The sequence below is a fragment of the Leptonotus elevatus genome, chromosome 1 (assembly GCF_054856555.1).
Source record: "Leptonotus elevatus isolate MCC_2025b chromosome 1, RoL_Lele_1.0, whole genome shotgun sequence".
Classification (NCBI taxonomy): domain Eukaryota; kingdom Metazoa; phylum Chordata; class Actinopteri; order Syngnathiformes; family Syngnathidae; genus Leptonotus; species Leptonotus elevatus.
The window spans coordinates 45106799-45128010 of NC_141239.1; the positions used below are offsets into that span (position 1 = coordinate 45106799).

At 40.9% G+C, this 21212-nt stretch overlaps 1 protein-coding gene across 3 annotated transcripts in view; it reads right to left on the bottom strand.

The window, feature by feature from the left end:
- cacna1ia (calcium voltage-gated channel subunit alpha1 Ia) overlaps positions 1-20804 on the bottom strand; it is a 174154-nt gene extending 153350 nt beyond the window's left edge. For all 3 annotated transcript variants that reach the window (XM_086076594.1, XM_086076756.1, XM_086076677.1), the window contains exon 1: positions 20066-20804. The gene's annotated coding sequence lies outside the window, so the exon portion shown is untranslated. The remainder of the gene's footprint in view (positions 1-20065) is intronic.
- Between the last annotated feature and the right edge of the window lie 408 nt (positions 20805-21212).

Here is a 21212-nt window from a genome sequence, read left to right on the forward strand (position 1 = left end):
CAAGTGTTTACATTCTCAAATCACTTGTATAACATACCTAGGAAATGACAATGTCCCATCACTGGTGAGCTATTTTGAGAACATACCCACAGGCTACCCTGGTGGTCCCTTGGGGCTACCTTGTGCCTGCGGCTAACATGTTGGCGATTATTGCAATATATCTCTATATCTCTAAATACAAAAATCTATTTCAGAACAAATGATTGTAAATTGATGTTCTCATTTCTTAAGAGTGTACGGTGGCAACACATCGAGAGTTTTCTTATAACTCCTGTTGCTTTTCTCAAGCTCAGATGTCCTCATACACTGAAAGAAATTCCAAATCCAAAATCTGCAGACTGCACCGGAGAAGAGCAGCTTGTTTTGTCTCATTGTTTTCAGGCTTGTTCAAATAAAGAAAATGTACTTTTACATAAGCTATGGTGTAGAAAACTGCTCGGCAGATAAGCATTATTTTCTGCTTCTGCAAAAAGTGCAAAAACCACAGGTGAGACCCACACATAGAAATCTCTCTGCACAGCAACAATGTATTTCAGTATTTTAGGTTTGACTCATCTCCCCCGCCAAAGCTCTTCACTTCCTCTGCTGCTCTAATAAGCAGCACGGACTGAGAGGCAAAGGAGGACATGCCGTCTCAAAGCACATTGATTTTCAGAAATGTAACACTGTACAGACGTAGTCAAAATAAATAAATAAATAAAACGAGGGCTTGATATCCAGATGCGTCCGCGCGAACTATAATATAAAAGAATCACAAATAAAGCTTGAAGTGATGTCTCATGACACTAAAGACTAATGTGGCCTGCTTCAGAAATCGATTGCTGTTATCTAAGCTATTCTACTCCTATTCCAAAAGTCAGCCTTTTTTTCCTAACAGGAAATGATGGTGTCCTTAATTGAACACAATGTCTGGTTGGCTGCTTTGCACCTCTAATTTGATTTTTTAGAAACCACCACACCCAATTAAGGACAACCAATCAGAACACAAGGTGTGACCATTTGCATTGTACTCGGTGGGCACACTCGTAGTCCATCACCGGCACAGCCCAATGTTATAAGATAATAATTCATTTATCCATCCATCCATCCATTTTCTTTACCGCTTAGTCCTCTCAAGGGCCGCGGGGGTGCTGGAGCCTATCCCAGCTGGCTTCGGGCAGTAGGCGGGGTACACCCTGGACTGGTTGCCAGCCAATCGCAGGGCACACAGAGACGAACAACCATCCGCACTCACAATCACACCTTGGGACGATTTAGAGTGTTTAATGAACCTGCCATGCATGTCTTTGGAATGTGGGAGGAAACCGGAGTACCCGCAGAAAACCCACGCAGGCACGGGGAGAACATGCAAACTCCACCCAGGAAGGCCGAAGCCCGGACTCGATCTCACATCCCCTGCAGTAGTAGTGTGTCTACCGTCAGACTACAAGGTTGTGGGTTCAATCCCTGGCTGGATCATACCAAAAATAATAACTCATTTAACTCACGGGGGCGGGGGGGCGCCCATCTCTTATTTGGTAACTACTGGGCACAAGACGAGCAGGAGACCTCAGGCAGCTGAGGATGCAGAAGCGACACACAGTTGGCAACATTTCTGCTTGAAAGGTTAAGTTGATCACCCCCCTTTTTGACATTTTCAAAAAAGAAAAAAAGAGTGTTATAGTGACACCGCCATTCAATTAATATTCCACCAATGTAGTAAGTCGTGTCGGCTTCTTTGCGGTGCTAATGCTATCTTGGATTTGTTAGCAGGGTTATTTTGTTGAAGCTGGACAGCGTTATTTGCTGTAAGCCTTTTTATAATTCATTCCATTATGAAAGGCTATGTTTGAGAATGATGCTTGCGCACGTCAGAGAGGGGCACGGCTTGGGTTAGAGACTTGACGAAGGGGCACGGCATAGTCAACTGAAGCTACATTCAAATTTTGCTAGCGCTTTTAAAACGTGCCCTTTAAATTAGGAGACTCCGCCGCCACTACGTGTCGTCTTGATGAGAGTTATCAAAAGTTTTAGAGTTTGTCAAGGTTGAGCGCCTGGAACCCTTCTTGGTAGAGAATCGTCCTCATGGGGCTAATAAGAAAGAGCATTTGTGTCTGAATTTCTCTGTTATTCTTTATCCTAATCACTTAGCATGAGTGTAGGCAGCGCCGAGAGTGCTCCGTCCGGGATGCTATCTAGCACTCCAGAGATGAAAACGTGTCGCCGAAAAATAGAGAGCTTTCATGGTCGACTCGGTCACTTGTGTCTGCATCAACAACAGATTAAACCACCTTCCATAATTACTTGCTCCGCTTCTCATTAATGCTGAAATATAAGGCAAGGGGAATCGTTTACATGGCAATTAATAGGTATCCTGTCTGAGTATCTGTCTTGGCTTCTATCCTTTCCGATGGTTTCTGGGAATCATGCCAGAGAAGGATGCGCAACACTCGACAGATGTAGACCCAAGTCATTTGCTTTACCTTTCACATATGGTCAGATATCATCCATATTCATTTTACTCTGTATATGGATCCATCTGAACATACACTACCGACTGCATATGTATTTGTTGAAAAGGTAGTATATATATGGGTTAAGTTTACATATTCAATTGATTTGACATGAACTCATTCACTGCCATGAATTCATTAAAAAAATATATATATATATATATTTGAGGCGACAGGCGATCAACATTTTTAATTGTAATTAATCGCATGACTTCACTAGTTAACTTACAATTAATCACTAATTGTATATCTGTTCTAAATGTACAATAAAAAAAATTCTAGGTTTGCATACTCATGTTAACAAAAGTGGGAAAAAATGTTCAACTAATAGAAATAGTTCAAATGAATTTTTGACGTCTATAGCCGTCAATGGCAGTGAATGAGTTAAAAGGTGGGGATCCTGTCCATTAATGACTTGCTGTACTTCATCATGCTTCATCCCGCTTAGCGTGGCACGCAAAAATAAGTACACTCCAAAACAAAACAAAAAAAATCAAGGTGCTTCTGCAGGGGTTCATTAGTGATTCTATAGAAATGTTTTAGTTCTATATAGCACCCACGATTCTAAACAGCACGACTGGTGTCAAATATACGGCCTGCGGGCCAGAAAGGGCCCGTCATGGGGTCCGATCTGGCCCGTGAGGGCAGAACACAAACAGAAGCTTTTCAGTAAAGGTAAGTGTTGTTGCATTTGTCCACTGGAGGGCGCCCTGACAACCACTTAAATGACATTCTGAAACATGGCTGTTATTCAAGATTTGATGCACACATTTTGCGGTCATTTTTGTTAAGTAATTATAGTTTACTCTGCAATAAGATAATACATGGGAATATTTTCAGAATGTACGTGTATATATTTGCACCACAAAAAAACTTGAAGTGTTTTGAATTTGGGTAAAAATGGCCGCTGAATTAAAATGAGTTTGACACCCCTGCCATAGACCGATCTCAGAGACCACTATGTATTAGACTTTACTTTGTTTGCTACACTAACTAGATCATCTCTTAAAATTACCTTTTGAGTAGTAACTTTGTTCATTGTTGAAAAATCAGGGATGTTTTTGTTGTTGTAATTGTTGTTGTTGTTTGGAAATGTAAAACAAAAAAAAGATTGTCCATCCTGAGTGAAGGATCGACCATTTGACTCAAATCACATGGATCTATGCAAACTTTTAACCGTCAAGAGAGACTTAAGATGAGATGTCACTGTCAATCATTGTCTTGCTTTTCTGGATTTCACTGTGATAGTCTCCCCCCCCCCCCCACACACACATGGCTGGCCCCATACCTGTGTGTGCGCAGACATATCGACGTGTTCCATGCTCCATGTGGCCCAGCCATCCGAAAAACACTTAATATGCAGCTCAACTCTTCCATGCAAGGCATCCCAAAGACTCTCGCCTGTCTACTTTCTCTTCATCTCATTTTGACAGAACAGGGGCCATCTTAATAGAATTCAAAAGACAAAGAAGGGATTGTTTGGTAAATGAGGCGTGTGAGAGGGAGGTGGGGGTCGGCATAGAAATTCATTATTAGCCCTGGCTTGTGATCAACAAGCATGGACTCGTGGAGCTTTGAGTGTGTGTGTGTGTTCTTGTTTTTGTTACATAGTGGGGCCAACATTCTGTGATTTCACGGAGTTGTGGGGCCCACCTGTCCATGTGGGGCCATTTTGCTGGGCCCCACAAGTTTAGACCTCTTTTTGAGGGTCAAGACTTGGTTTTAGAGTTTAGGTTTGAATTAGGTCATGGTTGAGGTTAGGGTAAGGAATAGGGGTAGGCAATCATTTTTTATGGTTGGGGTTAGGGGAAGGGGCTAGGAAATGATTGTCATTATGTCAATGAGATGGCCCCACAAAGATATTAAAACAAACTTGTGTGTGTGTGCGTGTGAGCCTTCCAATTAAATGCAATAAAATTGTGAAACTTGACTTGTAATAATCTAATTACACAAGTCCTTCCAATGAAAAGAGGACATTTATTGTAATGGTTAGTGTATGTTGCATATATTGCTTTACAAATGGATCAGACGCTACCCATTTTAATGTTTACGTCACAAACAAACAGCACTGATAATGACCAAAATAATTTAGGGGAAAAAAAGTGGTTGAGTGATATGCTTAATTAATTTCTGATTACTTTTTCTCCACATTCCTGTTTATAATGATAAAACAGAGCTCACTGAAATTGAAAAAAAAAAATGGCATGAATGAACTTGAAAAATTCAAACAAAAAAGCAGACAAGTGCCACTTTCAATAAAAAAAAAGAAGAAAAAAAAAGACTGCCTATAACGGCATCATTCTTTGGAGCATTTCCCAACAACTACCTCATAAACACCAATAAAAGTTTGAATTGTAGAAGTCGACAAGTGCCATTTGCTACAGTCATCACAAGCCCATACGTAGTCACATCTCAAAGCTAACTCACTATTATAGCTTTGATTGAAATGTAAAGTAACTGTAAAATAGGGCTGCACGATATTGGAAAAATTAAAAATAGTTGCTGAATATTGTGATATCGATATTATTGCGATATTTAACATGTACCTAAAGACATAACATTTTTATTATCTAATGAAAGAATAATATTTTTTTCATGTGGCAAAATAAGCAATCTCAATGTATTCTTAATTAATTATTTGTAATTACCCAATATAATGTTCAACTATTGGATGATGAAAAAATTCAGATAAAAACATATGAAACTTATATCAACAATATATATTGATGTTTTTTGTTTTCGATATATTGCCCAGCCCTATGTAAAATATGGCAATTGCGTGAAACATTTCAGGAGATGTCATGAAACTAATCGTCTTGATTTTTGTGATTTTGAAGCCTCATTTCATATACTCGCCAATTTTTTTATTCATTCAGATTTGGGACTCTTCTGTGGTGTGTCATATTTATAAGACATTTTAATGAGCACAAAATGCATATTGGGATACATGCATGCATAAATGCATTCTGAGCATTTTTGGTTTAGTTGTACTTTCGATTGGAACAGCTCCCTGGAAGCAGAGGAAATAAAAATAAAGCCTCACTTTAGTTAACTGACAAAGAATGGAGACGCCTGTGTTGCATTTCAACTCTTCATGATGTTGTCTGCTATTAAAATGGAGCATTCCCATCATTGATTGTGCACTAGTTGCTTTTTAAAAGTCCTCTGTGAATCTATTGCTGTTTGGAAATGTAGTTTTTTTTTTCTTCCAAAGTGCCAGTGCATCTTAGTCTAAAGTGCATTTAGTTTTATGCCGATGTGTGGGGTTGTGTTTTCCCTGTTGCTGTGTGCTTGTGATTACAGTTTTATGAGCGACAAGGGGTGATGATTCAGGGCGGCGGGAAGGTGCGCAGCCGAACACGGTCATCACCATCAGCCGTGACAACTATGTCATAAGTCTGTCAGCTACACCCTACTCGGATCCTCTAAGATACATGCGTGGCATTTGGGAGTCAGATATGACGTGCAACTAGGAAGCAGTATACTGCAGATCAAGAGGGAAGCACAAAAACAAAACAGACAGATATATAATTACAGTATGTGACATCATGTACCATCCACGTAAACATAATCAGTTTTACTTCAGTGAAGATCTCGAGACTACTGAAACATTTTCGTCATTTACTGTATGTACTTCCGGAACAAGCCATATTTACTCTCACCGGCACTATGCATATTTCCCATTTTGTTTATGCTTTTCATGGCCTCAGAGAGCTGAAGTCTATCCTAGCTGAGGCCTTCTCTGTGATCTTAAACACTATCAAAAGTATTGACCAACTTACATGAAATTGTATTAATTGGTTTCCAACAGTCAGATTTCAGAATCACCACTCTCACCACTAAGCCATCGTCAGGCTTGGGGAGTAACGGAATACATGTATGTAATCAGATTGCAAAAAAATAATTAACTGTATTTACAGTTACAGGGGGAAAAAACATGTAATCAGATTACAGGTACATTTATTAAACATGGGGATTACTTCGAGGATTACAATTTCTACGATGAGAAAGAGTGCGAAAGAGGCCGAGAGAGAGAGAGAGCGCGCATGCCCGCGTGAGTTGGACCATTGCTAGATGTCAGGCAGGTGGGAACGAACGAACTGACTAGTCGTGTCCTCCACACGCGGGCAGTTTGAAAAAGCTTCACGGACGGGAGGAGGAAATGGCGACCGGTATTCACTGGAATTTACTCGTCTTTCTGAAAGAGCGAAAGTTTGAAATGAGAGTCCAGCGGCATGCTACGCGCTGTAGCTTCTTGCTAGCTAGCCTGCTCTATCTATCTATCTATCTATCTATCTATCTATCTATCTATCTATCTATCTATCTATCTATCTAATAAATTGTGAGGTGTGGTTGCTTTCAGTGACAGTTCAAAAACAGCATATGGACTTCAATCAATCAATCAATCAATCAATCAATCAGTCAATAGCCTACATGCTTTTTAATTACACTTGGATTTTTGCTATTTGTAGGCTGCGGGTCCCTATCACCCGCAAATAGCAGGGGCACATTGTATAGAATATATATTGTGGTGATATTTATTTTTATTTTGTCTTCATGGGCATACTCAGTATTGGAGTAATCCAAAAGTAATCCAGTTACATTACTTTAATATTATGGTACTTGGATTACGTCACTAACTAAATATTTTAGCAGGTAACTTGCAACAGTAATGGATTACATTTTAAAAGTAATCCTCGTGAATTTTTCCATCCTCTGGTTGGTTGATCAGAGCTACTCGAGTGGGATTACATTTCCTAATTACTGTAAATAGGGTTGCCAACCGTCCCCTTGAAATACGGAATTGTTTCATATTTACAACTCTAAGTACGTGTCTTGTATTGAGTTGTCAAGGGGTGCACTTTGTCTCGTAATACCGTGAGAGTTCAAAATAGTTGAATGTCAATGGAATTGAATGAATAACAGTGCCCTTTATGTGACAACTTGCAGTAATGTTCCACCGATACAGAATCCTCTCATCTTATTGGTCGACGTAATGCTGCTTGCGGGAATACATAGCAGAGCGGTAATCAGACCCCGCAGCAGAGTACTTCTCCCCCAAAAAAAGTCTGAAAATACCGAGGACTGTTAAGCATAACACATGGGTCGAGAAAGTGTGAGAAAAATATCTGTCAAACGCACTGTACTGTCTGCTGGTGCACTTTTACCCAAATGGTGGACTGCTTGACCCCAAGCAAAATGCTTCCAGTGGTGCAGGACACATGCGGAATACTGAACAAGGCACAACAAAACTAGGGGAGCCCTAGAAAAACGCGTTGCTCACCAGGCAACGCCAGTGATAAATATGATATGTAAAGAATGATTCTTTAAGCCTCTGATCAAGGTTAATATGGAAATGTGCAATGAGTACAGTATCTATGCTGCATGCAAAACATAGTTGATTGAAAAGTATGTTCAATAGATAATACAGAAAAAAACTCAAATCTAAAACTAACTCTCAGAACACCGAATGACGATGATGAAATATAAATGGTAAAAAAATGGGCTAGCTAGTCTAGTTTCCACATAATGTCGCCTTGAGCTGTTCATAAGCTACAGGATGAATATACCCTAACTGTATATGAAGGTGATTGAAAAGAAGAGGACACATGTCTGACATTAAAAATTAATTTTTCAAGGTAGACTTTTCAAGTTAAAGTGGACATTGTGAAGATAGGTTGGACAGCACTTGTAGCTGCTTGGCTTGTTTCCAACTCGGTAAAGGATTTATTTATCGTTTCCTTTCCACAGCGGCATCAACTTGCTAGCTTGGATTATACCCAATTTAGTTTGGAAAAGAAAATTGTCATTTTAAAAAAACGATTGTGAACTGCTCTATTACAGTGTAGATGTTTGGACACAAGTTGATATAATGTGTATTTATGGTGTATTATATTTCTTTCTTTAGTAATAATAGTGTTTTTGCTCAAATGTGTGAACAAGCCTCTGTTTCCCTATTGTATTTTTTATTTAATTATTTTTTTTTTTTTTACAATTTAGTAGTGGATAAATTCACACTGAAGGCCATACACAGTTGGATTAATTAATTTGGATTAACAATATGTTTGTGCGCTATGAACTAAGCAGCAAAATCCACCTGTTTTCATCCATCTCAGGGGCGGCCATTTTGACTGAAAATGACATCACAGTGCCTAACGGAACATCTTGCGAATGTCACATAATCACACCCTAAAAACAAGTGAACAGGAGTGAATCGGTGTGGTTAAGTTATGTACGGTATTTCATTATTATTACTAGGCCCAAATCTGTTAGCTCCTAAGATAGCTTGGTGGCTAGCGCCTCCCATCGCAGCATGGAAAGCTCCAGACTTAAAAGAAGCTGCTGGACTGCATAATATGCAGACAGTTGTGAGCTAATTAATACCACCCGACTAAAAAATAATACGTTGCTCTAGCTTTCTTGCACATACACACACAGTCACACATTTTACTGCTTAACATTTAACAATGACACAGTGAGTCCACGGCTTTCGTACAGGCGCTTAACGAATGCAGCCTAGTTTTTCCCGCGGTCTTAAAATGTCAATACATATACAGTATGCGCTGTATATAATTCAACCCCTAAAATGTCATCAAGGTCTTCTTCAGCTGATGCTTGACGTCATGTCGTATGACTAAAGCAATTACTCGTACCCCCCCCCCCCCCAACTTCAACGTCACGTCATTAAGATCCTTGACTAATGTATTGTAACACTTTGGAAGGAGCAGGTTTGTAATGTCACAAGAGGGAGGATACGGTTTCATCTCAAACTTGCCTGCGCGTGGGATTTGACGAGTTGCTCATCACTGAATACTCGCAAAGCCATTTTGACTGAAATAGCATGATGAAATTGAAATGAATAACATGCAGCCAAATTAAACATCATTTTCAAATGAGATTAATAATAATTCATTTCAATTCATTATGATACCCTTATGTAATTCTTGTACATTTTGAGGCAAGTCTTCCCAACTAACCGAAAGGTGCTCCTTGTACTGTATGAACGCCACGTCCTCACAAAGCCACGCATAAAAGTGCGCGCGCACACGCACATGCACACACGCTGTCAGCATACCACGATCAATCAAATCTATCAACAAATAGACAAGGTGAGGGCTGACATTTACACCCCTGCAGCTCTCAGCTTTGTGTGAACTGCGGACTCGTATTTGTGTGTGTGCGCGTGTGTTTATTACCTATCCGGCATGAAAGGAAGGTGGCCCCAAAAACAGGCAGACAGAGAAGGCGAATGAAGCGTTTGAGTGATCTGATACACAAAGATGATGCTCCATCATACCGCTATCTTTAACACAGCTAACCTTTCACTAAAAGCGCAATTCAGTCTTTCTGACACTTTGGTGTTTACACACAAACAGATCGACTTTTCTTCCCGCATTCACAGAGCGGCGGCGGCAGCAAGGGAACAAATGAGATAGAATCGTCCAGGTACGATTTCATTAAGAGTGATGAGCGCTGAGCGTCATCATTAATACGATGGGGAAGAAAAGAGCTTTTGCACTTTTCAATACAATATATTTTGTCATTGGCAAACACATTAGGCAACTTAGTGTGTGAGTATACTACAGTATTCAGGTATACACATACTATCACCAGGCTTGGGGAGTAACGGAATACATGTACTGCCGTTATGTAATCAGATTACAAAAAAGATGTAACTTCCATTACAGTTACAGGAAAAAACATGTAATCAGATTACAGGTATATATATTAAAAATGGGAATTATTTCGAGGGATTACAATTTCTACGATGAGAGAGAGTGCGAAAGAGGGCAAGAGAGAGAGAGAGAGACGGCGCATGCCCGCGTGAGTTGGACCATTGCTAGATGTCAGGCAGGTGGGAACGAACGAACTGAATAGTCGCGTCCTCCACACGCGGGCAGTTTGAAAAAGCTTCACGGACGGGAGGAGGAAATGGCGACCGGTATTCACTGGAACTTACTCGGAGCGAAAGTTTGAGCTGAGAGTCCAGCGGCATGCTACGCGCTGTAGCTTCTTGCTAGCTAGCCTGCTAGCCTACAACCATAATGTCCAAATCTATCTATCTATCTATCTATCTATCTATCAATCAAACTGTGAGGTGTGGTTGCTTTCAGTGACAGTTCGAATATGTATTTTATATTTAATACAGAGTAGCGTTTCAAGGGATTTTACATTGATATAAAGTATGCTATACTGTAATTATAGTGCTGTTTAAAGTGTAACAGTTTTAGTTTGTGTTTTGTTCAAAAAGCCTCGTGTGTTTTTTCCATTGGCCAATGGGACTGTTTATGATTGAGCCCTATGGACGCCTTCCGGTTTGTTGTTTTGGCTTTGTGTCCTGTCTTGCTTGGTTTTGTTTGCACCTGTACTCGTCATCCTTTTCCCTTGTCGTCCAATCATCTCCTCCAGCCACTTGTGTCTTGTCCAGGTGTCTCTCGTTGTCTCGTCAGTTGGCTTGTATTTAGTTTCCTGGTTTCTTTCAGTCTTTGTTGGATCATTGTCGCTGTCACCGCTCTTGTGTTTTGTTGTTACGTTGACTTTTGGTCTTTTCATAACGTTGTTGGTTTTGTTTATTTAGAGTTTTTGTTAAATAAATTGTGTTCAGTATTACATGCATCCCTGCCGTGGTTCTCTTGCCTCCCTGCATTTGGGTCCTCCACCCCAACCGTGACAGAGTAGTGTTAATTTTTATCAGTCATTTTTAAATGTAGTCTCAGTTTTAGTCCAGTTTCAATCACGCTTGTATGGTTTTTATCATAGTTAATCAACCTCATCCCGTTTTTATTTAGTCCATTTTTAGTCAACTATAAATCCGGCATTTTAGTCTTTATTTTAGTTCAAGTTTATTTGTCTAGTTTTAGTCAACAAAAACTGTTAATGTTTTAGTCTAGTTTTAGTCAGGACAATCATTTTACCCTTGTATTTTTATTTTTTTTTGTCAGCAGATAATGTTAAACATTTCGGATCTGAAACTATTTCACATAAAATTCCCTCTAATCTTTTTGATGAAAAACATGCTACGAGCTAGTAAATTAGCCAGCATTAGTTAGCGGTTGGATTAACATTATTGTTGGAATGTTGTAGCCGTTGGATTAATGTTATGTTATAACTATAATTTACTTTAATTACTTTTTTTAACCTTTCACCGTGAATCCACCCCATGTTTTTGCATGTTGCACTTGCTAGCTGCCGATTTGAAAGGGGATGCGTCACTGTGTGTCACATGACAGTGTCACGGTGACAGATTAGCAGACAAGAGTTTACACAAAATCATATCATTTTCATTTCGTTTTTGTTCATGAACTAAAATGTCAATAGATTTTAGTCCAGTTTTTATTAAGTGAAGTACATTTTCGTCTCATTTTCATTCGTTGACTAAAATGCATACTGATTTAGTCCTAGTCTAATTTTAGTCCGGTGGAAAATGTGTGTTGCCGAAATTATACACCTTTTTTTGGTTTCATTTCATGGCAGCCTTCCTTAGTTCCTCCAATTTCACATTTCTCCACAACAAATGAGGCTATCACAGTTGTTTTACATTTTTATTTAAAAATTAAGATAGCAGCAGTAAATCCTAAGGGCTAGCTAGCACGCTAACATTTGAAGCTAACACAAGCGCCTTTCAAAGCATTGTTCAAAGTCAGGAGTGACAGAATGCCAACATCTGGTAACCCCGCCGGGTTTATATTCAGGTTAGAAAAGGGCAAATCCAGGGGTCTTTTTTGGATTTAAAAAAATTTAGTTTGCGTTGACAAAATTAACACTCATGCTGATTTTGACTTTCAACATAATTACTGTAGATTATACAAGGTTTTCTAACACAAGACTATAACAAGTATCGATTATAAACCAGAACAGTCTTTTCAAACATTGCGGTTATACGTACTGGCTGCCTTCCGTCATTGTGTGCCACCTTTACTGACAAGCATTTCAGGCACTGCTGATGCAATCATTCGATAGCCTCTCATGCCAATGATGACAGCAGCCCCACTGATCTCTATCGGTGTAGTTGGAGAAGAACGAAAACCATAATTGACCTACAACAAGGCAACATTGACGTTTATTATTATAGCCATGTTCGAGAGGGGGGGGGGGGGGGGGTCGGGTTCACAAAACGTCAATTCAATGTGGATTTATGCATCCCACGCAAATGCTAAATGATGTGTTCATGAACTTGCATCAGTCTGTCTTGGAAAAGGTCACAATTTGTCGTTAAGGGAGGCTATTTGCTCCCATCACTAAGCAGTGAGCAGATAGAGGTTGAACGATGGGATGTGTTGTCCGTCAAAATGACTTAGTGATGGTAGAGCAGGCTCGGGTCTGCCTTCCTCGCTGGTGTCTGCAGTGACAGGTAACAAAACTGCTGCGGGGAAAGGCGTGCCGAGAGCCCACACACGTGGATCCGTGCAGGTCACAGAAAGAAGGAAAAGGGAGTCTGATTAGGATTCCATTCTAATTAGAAAATATGTCCTGCCTGTTGTGGGTCTTTGCAACAAAAACCTTTCAGACGGGAACAGATGAACGCAGCAAGCAAAACTAACTTGTGTTGATACTCCGTGAGCAGCGGATTTAAAGCGTGACAGGAAGGCAGGATATGTAAAATATCACTAGTACTGTTACCACTAGCACTTTTGAATAAGATACCCCTTAAAAACAATGACGGATCCCAGTCCAATATATCCCAACACAATATATATTTTTTAAATGCATGAAATGAATGACAATTTTCTATTCTTCTCATTTCTAATTCGTGATTGCCGAGCCACAGAAAGGCTGCCGATACTGGTATCGGCCACCATCACGAGTACCAGTACCTTGAAATGAGGCCGGTTATTGGCCCGATACCTGGTAAGTATTGTGTAGTAAAGTAATATACAATTCCCAAACAACTGTTTGACCTTCCTTATTCTGTGCAACCACCATACAAATATATTTAGAATCAACCCTGAAGGTTCATGTATGAAATTAATTGACAAAGACAACAACAAATGACATTTTCACTGTGATTATAGTTAGTTTTAATTCGTTTTATAAACCTAAAATGTAGTTTCAGTTAGTTAGCCTTAGCATTTTTATTTTGTTTTGTTAAATGAAAATGTTTTTTCCGTTTTAGTTATTAGTAATTATTGTGGCTGTTTTTTATTGCTGGAGGCGCAAATGCTGCATTTAAAAATTAATAATGTTTGACAATTGTGCTTACCGGGTTAACAAGCTATAAGGCACAATCTTTTCTCGTTGCTGGCTGAATGGCAATTGCGCCCTTTTGAGGGCTCATCTCAAGCTCCGAAGACGCCTTCAACTAAAAAGAGGAAAACTTGCTACTGATCCAAGATTTAGTAATTGGCACTAGTTGCAGTTTGGCTCTGAAGCACAGCTGAGGTGCCCTTGAGCATGTTACCAAACTCCCAATGGGGAGTGGATGTATAGTATATAGAATATATACGTAGTACAGCATGAAATTAATTTTCAGCCAATGCACAACAAGCTCTCTCTCATTTCCGTTCCTCAGTCATGTTTTGCGCGAGTAGCATGGCCTCGATTTTTACACCCTCCCGTTTATTCAGGCTTGGGGCAGACACTGCACAACTCCAATGACTGGGTGGGAACTGAGCCTGGAATCTCACATCAATGCTACCGCTGCTCTCTCATGCACTATTCTGCTTCCCCATAGTGAGTTGTGCCGGGGCCATTTTGAACCCCTTTATAAGTGATCAAATATGGTATTTTTTTTACTATGGCTGCAAGGTGGAAGTTGATTATTTTCTAAGCAGTATGTCCCTTGGGGTGGCTTGTGATCTGAATTGAATACTTCCAATACGGCATTCTCTCCCTGAACCAAATTTGATCAAAGAGATAGATAATTAAGAAAGATGAATGGGGAAATATACATTAATGAAACCGTGGGTTGGGTATTTTCCTCAAGGGCACGTTGATTAATCTGGGGGAGAACCAGGGGTTGAACCAATAGCCCATGTCATGTCATGTGACATCGTCTACTTTCCCTGGATAGTAGAAGAAGCACGAGACAGGCAGCACAGTGGATGGATGGCGGTTCACAGCTGAGATTCACTTTGCTTGCCCGTTCATCCATCAATTTTTTTCTCTTTGCCAAATGAAAATAGCGGATTCCGCCTTAGACTGGTCACTAATCACTCACAGGGCACAAACGAGTGGACAGAATTTCATCTCAAACCCGTTGCCGCTTGCTTGGTCGAGACTTGCACCGTGCATCTGCCTAACGCCAAAATACACCCTAATCCAAGAGTATGTTTACTTACGAAGTCAAGCACATTTAAGCAGCCGCTATCCCTCGCTCATGCTAATCCCTGACATGACATGCAACAAATCCCGACACTCGCATGCTGCGCGGCATACAATTATCTATCGTTGAGATGTCGTGTGATGGACCGCACACTGCGGCTTGTCGCCAGAGATTAGCCGGAGACGTGCGCTTGCGTGGGTTTGTAAGCATTGTTGTCACCCTTGGATTAACCGCAAACTATAGGAACGCAACACAAACGCACAAACAAGTACACAACCTTCAAGCGCTGTTCACTTCTGGGGGTGGAGGATCTATTTTCACCGTTGCTTGTCTCTTATAAAAGGTTAGTAGAGAAATAGATGTGACATAAATACTAATAGTAGGAAGACATATGAAGGAATAGATGCAAGGGCTTCCTCCGTAACAACCAGCGCTCTCTCCAGAGTGAAGTCAGCATGATATAATGATGATATTAAAACTGCTGGTGCCGACTGGTAGAAACAAGCAAGCTGGAAGCAAGGAGAGGAAGAGAAAGAAGTCTTCTGATGAAACCAAGCTTCTAATGTTGCCAACGACAATAACAGATGCTTGTCTGTTCATCAAGTCCAATTAGGACTAAGAAGGAGCATTCTAAACCTTGAGATTTTGTCTAAGCAACAGCTAAGTTGCTTGATTTTCACAAGGTGTTGGTATTATTTGACCAACTGCTGTATCTCCTTTCTTTGTGCTACCACATGAAGAGTCCCCCTGGATAGGATCTGTCACAAGCACGCATGATTGCACCACCATCTCGTTGGTCACGCGCACTTGTGGTCATATTCACTGTGACACAATAGCACGGCCGGCGGGTGGCTGTGCATGAGTCAACCGTCTGAGAGGCATATTTTGACTCACTTTTGCAGGATGTATTAAAAAAAAAATATATATATATACAAATTAAATATCACAAAAGACATTCTGTGGCTTCTGTTTGTAAAAGAGTCATAAAAAAATGTGAAATTAAAGACTGTACATTTAATATAGAGGTTTGTTTCGAAATGCATTATACATATTTGAAGATAATTACTGAAACATGTGCAAAGACTTAGAATTAATGTGGAGGTAAAACCGCAAAATATTTTTACCATTTGTTTTTCTGGGCAAAACTGGAGCTTACTGATGCTCTTCACCTCCACTATATAAGACTTTGAATGCCTTCGTTCATGTCAGCAATTGTCAAGCACATTTGGCACATCCCTTCGTATAGTCATGGCCACTTTAGAGCGCCTCGTTGTCGGACGTGAGTGTACGCACATTACTCAGAAAAAGATTAAAAAGTAAGGAGAGGGGATTTATTTATTTTAAGTCTGACATGGCAGCCAGAGCGTGGACAGGCATTTTGCACTTGCTTGAATGATTTAAAGCGCCTCAATGTTGTGGTGACCCGGATAAGCCCCACAGGCCCACACCAACCTGGCAGGGAATATTACAGCTCCCAGGGACTTGGAAGTGGCTATAATTAAGCAGCTCAAACATTTAGGCATGTATAAACATTTTATTTTTTTTAAGATATTAGAGGAAGAAGCAATCATTTTTCCAGGTAGAAGTTGGCAGTATTTTGTTGACTTATCGAATCATTCCAATTTGACAGGCTTGTTAATAACGCTCTTCTCTGCCGTGTGTTAAATTTAAAACACATTTATTTTCACTTTACTGGGACTAAAAAAATATGTGGCCCAGCTATGAGTAATTTTGTCTTAACTGTACAGTAAGCACAATGAGCTATTAAGCACGTGCCGGCTTATCTTTCTAGAAATCTCTATCAAGATGAGGAGCGCTCGGAGATCATTATCTGGCCAGTTTGTCGGGCAATTAGCATGAAGCTAGATGTCGGTATTTTATATGAATCAAATTGTGTTACGACCTCGTTTTCGATTGTGGTTCTTTTCGAGTCATCTTTTTCGCTCCGCTGGTGCCGCTGCCTCCACCTGCCACATTTCTATGTTTTTTGTTCTACGCTGTAGGATATCGACAGTGGCAGCAATCGAACTTGCTTGCTCTTCTTCTCTCGGCCTGACTCGCTCTCTCTCTCGCTCTCGGGCCGTGGCGGGAAGCCCTCCAGGCGCAGTATGTGGCTGCCCTCAGCACACAGTTGTACAGCCATTGTTTCACCCCGCTGGATAACGGCAGCATTCGCAGCAGCCTCCGCCTCACGGTCCCTTTCTTCTCCTCCTTTTTTTTTTGTCCCCTCCAACTGTACGCTTAGCCTCCATCTCCCCTGACTCCTCACTTGATCCCTCTCTCATCCTCGCCCCCGTGTCGCTCCAGTGCGCTCACGCCCCCCCCTTCTTTTTGACTTCCAGCCTGTTTTCTCCGTCTTTCCTCTGGTCATTATGCATTTCTTCTCATCTCGGCAGGAATGTGTCTTACTTTTGCTTATGGCTCGCTTTCATTTCTCCCTATTGGCGGCGTCTTCTGTTACTTTTAGATTATTGAGAGCTGCTGCTGCTGCCCTCACTTCTCCCCCATGTGGCGAATCAGCCCAGACATGATGTCTGTTTTTTTACGTGGGTGTTTCTGTGCAAACGCATACAGTACTAAGAACAACTTCAGATGTCGATAAAAGTCACACAATTTGAAATTTGACTACGATTTTCATAAAAAATAAGCTCAAAAGTGGCTTTTACCTCCCAAGCGCCAAATGATTAACTCTGGTTATGTGGTGCTTTTTTCACCCCTCAATGCCTCTCTAAACAGGCGCCTTCCTATGTGGATTATGCATGTTCTCCTTGTGTTTGTGTGTGTTTCCCTCTAGGTACTCAGGCTTCCTCCCACAAGGATTAGTTTCATTGAAATAGTCCATAGATCTAAATGTGAGTGTGAATAGTTACAGTATGTGCCCAGCAATTGACATACAAAAAAGCCTCTCACCCAAAGTGAGCTGCGATAGGCTCCAACTCGCACGTGGCCCCAATGAGAGCAAGTTTTATAGAGAATGTGTCGAATGTCTCCAATGATACAACGAAGAGTCTTTAAAAAAAAGAGAAACAGAAAAAAAATTATGGAAGAAGTAATAATCCAGAATAACTTTACGCATCGTTACTTTTGAAAGCAACTTCGTTTTCTGCTTGTATGACAAGGAAAACTGTTAGAAAGATATGACGACAATCAAATCTTTGCATTTGGTCTTAGAGTGCTTCTCAATTATTTTTTCTTATGCCCTCCCCCAAGAAAGAAGAAAATGTTTTACGCACTCCCAACTCTCCACCATGACTATAAATAGTATCATTTGTCGATCAAATTGTTGTAAGTACAGTTCGGCAGAGGAGCTAAAATACCTTGCGCATTGCCGGACAATGAGAGCGTTACTGCCACCTACTGCAGTGGATGTGCAATTACACTGCATTTAAGTACGGGGAAAAAATACATAAATACAAATGCGGACAAAGAATCTAGAAATTAACATATTACTAACCATCGTTCAAATGATCATTGATGGTGACATTTGGTTTGACATTGGATCAGATTACTATATGTATTAATTCCTGTAGTCAAATTGTATCTAAATCCAAAGCAATTGGAAACTTTGTGTTCAATCCTAGAGGTAATGTAAAGCAGAGGTTTTCCCCTGTTGTCACTCTGTGACCCGCATCTTCCTATTGTTGCAAAGTTGCAAGCCATTTTAAAAATAGTCTCTCAAACCAACGTGTGTTAAATTAGGAATTTGACATACCACCAAAAACATCATGCTAGCTGTGACGCTCGCTAGCCAAAGTCTGAGCTGCACTGTATTTGTTTACAGTGTACCTAGCGACTACAGCACAATATTGTATGTTCTATGTGGGAACGTGCATGGATCTGAATCCAAATGCATGTCATTTTTTAATAGCCGACTCACTTTTGGGCCCCGACCCACCAGCTGAGAATCACTGCTGTTTTCCGCATCTGTGCTTATGAAACTGCGTGATGATTTCAGAGCCTGTTTCTTCTTTTTTCAAGAAGCATATCATTTGCCAACATCCCCGTTGTTATCGTGAGAGCTTGTTACAAAAATTGGTGAAGCAAATGTTCACCACATGTTGGGAACACTGTGTTGATTACTCCTTTGGTTGTTATTAGCCGAGTCTTCGTGCCGCAACTCCATCTGCATTGTCAAAATGATCATCAACAAGCATGGCTGATTCTCCGAATGGCTCAGATCGAACATATTTTGAACACGAATGGCAAATCAAAATCATGCTAGGCTCCCTGAGGTGAGATACCTTCGCAGAAGCTGACAGAAAGACCAAAATATGTATGATCGGGCTCATTGATGTGTTGTCTCAAGGGGTCAAAGTTCATTGGGAATAATTGCCCCTTGCCTCTCTATGGCCCTCCAAGGCATTTCATTATCATAAGGCCTTAAAGGAAGGATCTCGGGACTTGCAGTAATTCCGCAGCATGAAGCATAAAATTCATCCAGAGTGGAAGCCTGTCCCTCTTCAGCATTATGTTTGTTTATGTGTGCAATCCAATCATATTACTCGGAGACTCAAATGATGGCAGCCTTATGCAGAGCAATGAACCCACTGGTATAGTGCAACATCCGTCAGACTATATTACAAACGTCACATCACCCTGAAGTGACTGTTACAGCACCTTATTCACTTGCGGCCACAACATTAGGTACACTTACGCATTCTAATACGATGCATTACATTCATTGCACCAAACTGGGGGGATCGAATATTTAGTAAGAAAACTCCCCTGCCAACTACAACTAAATGTGAAATAATGAACACATATCATTATGACTTAGTGAGATTGATAATTGGTGATTGCGTCTCACGATCTTGTGGCGTAACAATGGAGTGGACAAAGCTGATCGTGGCACTATCCACAAGAAGGTGAAGTGGAGACAAGAGTGGGTGGGAATGGTGGTGAACCCAGAGGAATTGGGGCTACAGTAGTCTGGATTTTTTTTTTAAATCATGTGCATCCTCTTTAAAACATTGATTAAATACATAGAAACATACACTGATTGTGTATGACGCTTAATATGACAAGTTAAAGAGATGGGGAAAGAAACGTTCTCTAACTTGTGCGCACCAGAGTGAGAGACAAAAGCTCATCCAGAACCATGGACAGCACCGTAGCCGCACTGATTAACTGCACGTTAGAATCAACTCAGATTTGCAAAATAAAGACACATAAATGCATTTGGATTACATTTTTTACACACATACACACGAAAAAAATCTTAAGGTCTCATTAACAAGCACCACCCATTTCTTCAACGCATTAGATGTTCCTCAATATGATAAAGTCAACATAGAAAATGGGTCAAACTTACCTTGACTGTCATTAAAAGCGAAGATGATGCCCAGGAATCACTGGACAATCCAGCCTAAGGTTTCCTGCTCGGTGCACACCATAAAGAATCAGTATCCTCCGGCCATGATCAGTCCGTGTAAAGTCATTTTTCTCCAAGAATGTCGCCGAAATGTTGCCGTGCACACGCTCCGAAGCCCAGCTGTGGAAAATGTTGAGGGCTTTTTCTTATTTTTTTCCCCCCCGCGTTGCTGTGGCTCCGTCTGGTGCGCACCGGTCCTCCTTTTTGGACTCACATGTCCAATAATGCCTCCCACCTGACCAGGTTGAATGCAGGGAGGGTGCTGTTAGAGCACCATTCTGAGAAAGGAAATGTCAAAAGTTAATCGATATTTACTGTTTGACTTGAAGCTGCGTGCGCTGACATTTTTGGGGGGCACTTTTATTTTCCAGCCTCAGTCACGTTGATCGAGCACGCCGAAACAGGGAGGGGGGGAAAACAACTACGACGAAAAACTCCTTCAGACGACAGATGTATGTGAAAGCACCAATTTAGGAGCCCCACTAGCAAATTTTCCAAGAGGCGCTTCCTCACAAAATTGCAACTTCATGCGCAAAGAAGAAAAAGAAAATCCGATTAGCCTTCACTTCATGTCGCGTTATTTCCTCATCCTCGTGGAACGCGCAAAAACGGACAAAATAGTTCCCACGCATTTGTTTGTAGTTTGTCTCCTGCAGCGCGTCACAGCATAACCTCTTCTCGGTGAAGACATCTGAAAGTGTGTGCGTGTCTGTGAGCGAGAGCGGGGAAGGAGGGGAGAGAGGGGGAAAGAGATTGCCGATGCACCTGATGGATTAAAAACGAGCGCACATTACGAAAGTTCACCTTTAGTGTATTGAATAACAAATAAAAATGCACGTAACTTTGTTCCATTCTTTCGCATTATTTTTAAGGAAAATATTTCCGCTTGAGTGTGTGTGGGGGGGGGGGGGGCTTTATGTATAATTGCATATTTAACGAGTCGTGTTTAGATCCTTTAACAGCACCAGCAGCTCACACTAGCTTCGTAATTGGAGACACGCAAACGCGCAGAGATGGTGCACATAATCAGGTTGAGTGTTTAATGTGTTCATGCGATCGGACAAGCGGACGCACCGTCGCAGCGTGA